The following is a 2,500-nucleotide window of genomic DNA, read 5'->3' as shown; positions in this document are numbered from 1 at the left end:
CGACGGGCGGTGTGTACAAAGGGCAGGGACGTAATCAGCGCTAGCTAATGACTAGCACTTACTAGAAATTCCAGGTTCATGGGGACCGTTGCAGTCCCCAATCCCAACTAAATGAGCATTTGGGTGATTTCCCGTTCCTCTCGGAATGGGGGCGCCAATTGGCGAGAACACGCTGCTGCTCACATTGTAGCACGCGTGCAGCCCAGAACATCTAAGGGCATCACGGACCTGTTATCGCTCATTCTCACCTTGCTAAACACAAGTTGTCCCGCTAAGCAGGGCAAACGTGGCCGACGACCGCCCGTGAAGGGGCCGCCGGCCTTGACGTCAGGTGCGCCCGGAGGTGCACTGCTGACAGCGTTCTAGTTAGCTTGTTTGAGTCGCGTTCGTTATCGGAATTAACCAGACAAATCATTCCACGAACTAAGAACGGCCATGCACCACTACCCTTAAATTTGAGAAAGAGCTCTCAATCTGTCTTACCTCGATAAGTTCGGACCTGGTAAATTTTCCCGTGTTGAGTCAAATTAAGCCGCAAGCTCCACTTCGTTTTTTTTTTTTTTTTTTTTTTTTTTTATAATATCACCGTTTATTCAGTATTATTGAATTATACGGGACGTCCCCCCCGACAGCCGTTGCCCGCGAGGGATTAACTGCCGGGGTCCCTCCTGCCTGTGTAGGCATTCGCATCTATCAACCTTAACGGCCTTTTGCCTTACATCCCAGCCTGTTCTAAATAAGGATGGGCGTTCGCGCCTCTTCTTTGCCATTGCGGCCTGTCTTACCATCTTAAATTAGATGGGCGTTCGCGCCTCTTTTTTGCCTTTACGGCCTGTACTCCTTAATATATAGATGGGCGTTCGCGCCTCTTTTTTGCCTTACGGCCTTATCTCGTCACGACGCAGCATCAATTGCAGCACCGTGGGCAGCACTACGAAGAACGTTCAGCTGCAGCATTGCACGAAGCAGAGCCTATCTGGTGCGGGCCGCCACATTTTAAACAGCAAACATCAGCAGTGCAGCTCATTGCCTTGTGGCCTTCCACGCCACACCGGATGCATGCCTTGCTGCGGTCCGCCCCCGAACACTTCCCTGCGAAGTGGCCACGCTCTAAACACCGGAAGCACCGCTTCTTTGCCAGCGGCGTTTTTGGTACCTCCCACACCGAGCATGAGGTGTACCCGAGAAGTAAGCGCTTCCCGGCCAGATGCTCCGCATCCTTTCGAGGCAGACGTACTCGCGCACGCTTCGTACCGTCACGCCGCTCCCACATGTCGATAGTTGCCATCATGAACTCCTTGCCGAGCTCCGTCAGCATCGCCCGACGCAGCTGTTGCTCGTCCGCCAAGCAGTCTATGTTGGTCACCAACACTTGTGACATTTCCGTGCGGACGGATGCTTCTCCCAATTCGCCAATGGCCACGCGAATCCGTTGGCACAGTTCTTCACTGTCCACGTCGCGGCTTAGCGGCAGCTTCAACGTATCATTTGGCGTCCGCTTCCCGACACCAATTTGCCGTTGTACTTCGGCCAGTTGCTCGTTCGTACGCACCAATCTATAAATATCAGAGTAACTCACACCCTGAGTTGGCCTCACCTCAATCACATCAGGCCGCTTGCGTAGCTTCTTCACCGGGCTCCTGTTGTTTAACAGTTGGCCTTTCAGCTGCCACTGCTGCTGATGCTGTCCAGCCACTCGGTTACCTTGCTGGTTCCCTGGCTGGTTCACTGGTTGATTCGTCCGCGGCTGCACCTGCTGCGGACGCTGCTGCTGTTGCTGCTGGGCTGGCTGCTGGCGTGCCGACTTACGGCGCACCACCTCGGCCCAGGAGCCGCCTTCCTGGTCCGGAGACGGCACCACCGTAGCCGTCACCGCACCCACTGCCTGCTGCTGCTGCTGCTGATGTTGTTGCAGCTGCGACTGCGCAGCCACCAACTGCGTCAAGAGCCCGGAGACCATCTCTCGCTCCTTCCGATTCTCATCGCGCAGGTACTGGACCTCATGGCGATGACTCTCTTGCAGCTCCGCTAAATCCTTGCGGAACTGCTCCGCTTGCTCCGTCATTTGTGCTCTGAGGAGGGCCAGTTGGTCCTCCAAGCGCTCGATGAGCTTTTCCATCGACACTACCGACGCTGCTGCTACGGCTGTGCCAACTCCACTCGTTCGGCCAACACCACTCGTGGCTGTAGCCTTTCCTTCCGTAACTCGACTAAGCATCACCACCGGTTTCGAACTCACCGGTGGCCGGCTCTCGGTCGATCCCGACCGTGACCGCAGGATCCGACTACTGTACGACATCGCCAGTCCAAAGGAGTCCGCGCTTAACGCTGGATTTACTCCCCCTCCACGGGGGGACGCCAGCAGCGGACCGCCACGATGATCGCCCAAGAACAAACAAAAACTCAAACAAATTTTATTAAATAAATAAATATGTTTTCAAAAATTTGTTTTCGGGTTCGCTGTCTGCCGTCCTGCTTAAGTCTCCGCTGCGTTGCGTTC

This window comes from Anopheles moucheti, assembly GCF_943734755.1.
Source record: "Anopheles moucheti chromosome X unlocalized genomic scaffold, idAnoMoucSN_F20_07 X_unloc_24, whole genome shotgun sequence".
NCBI classification, from domain to species: Eukaryota; Metazoa; Arthropoda; class Insecta; order Diptera; family Culicidae; genus Anopheles; species Anopheles moucheti.
Note: the sequence above shows the minus strand (reverse complement) of the source record.